The following is a 906-nucleotide window of genomic DNA, read 5'->3' on the forward strand; positions in this document are numbered from 1 at the left end:
TAGCAGACAACTTCTTCCTCCTGTCAAATAGAAATAATAATGTAATTTTAGCATATGTAATTATCAAATCAATCCTTAATGAGTAGATGAATATTTATTCTTACTCGTCATCTTCTAGTTCAATATTCATAAATTTCCTAGAAATTCCACCTTGGTTTTGCGTATGTACCTCACTGAAATTGACAATTTCTCCAATGACATCTAAAAAACAAAAAAAATTGTTAAACTAAATAGTAGAAAAAATCATAATTAGAAATTTAACGTAAAAGTTATATTTACCAAATAATTCAGTCTCGTTCACGTCAACATTATTTATCAATTGATCATATGGTCGCAAATCAAAGATATTCATTGGGAAAAGTGTATCAGTTGTTTCAACCACTGTTGTCCGTTGAGTAAACGTCAGCCTCAACCTATGTTTCATGGTGTTGAACTTCTCCTTATTATAACAAACGATAAAGTTCGCCATATGATATAATCCAAGCTCAATTATTTGTGTTTTGAAAAAGATGCAAAACTGACTTGCCAATAGAAGCACTTATCCGATCGCCCTACAAAAAAAATCTATCTATAATTAAAAGCACATTACATTACATAACAGAGATTACAAATTTCTAGTAATAGTAATGTATATTAACTCAACTTTTAAACAGTAGAGTTGAACAAATAACTTGACAGTCCACAACGCAAAAGTTCTCAATTTCTTCTAGTTAAGTTCAAAGATATATAACGCACTTACGTTGTGATTATTCATGGAAGAGGCATAAGTATCCCTCAAACTTGTCTCGAAATGTCAATTATACAATTGTGTTTTGTGAGTGCTATTATACCATGTAATGAATGAACATATGAAGAGATTTTTGTAATACTTTTTTTAAAAAAAAAAAAAAAAGTAAAAAGAATTTT

This window comes from Nicotiana attenuata, unplaced genomic scaffold, assembly GCF_001879085.1.
Source record: "Nicotiana attenuata strain UT unplaced genomic scaffold, NIATTr2, whole genome shotgun sequence".
NCBI classification, from domain to species: Eukaryota; Viridiplantae; Streptophyta; class Magnoliopsida; order Solanales; family Solanaceae; genus Nicotiana; species Nicotiana attenuata.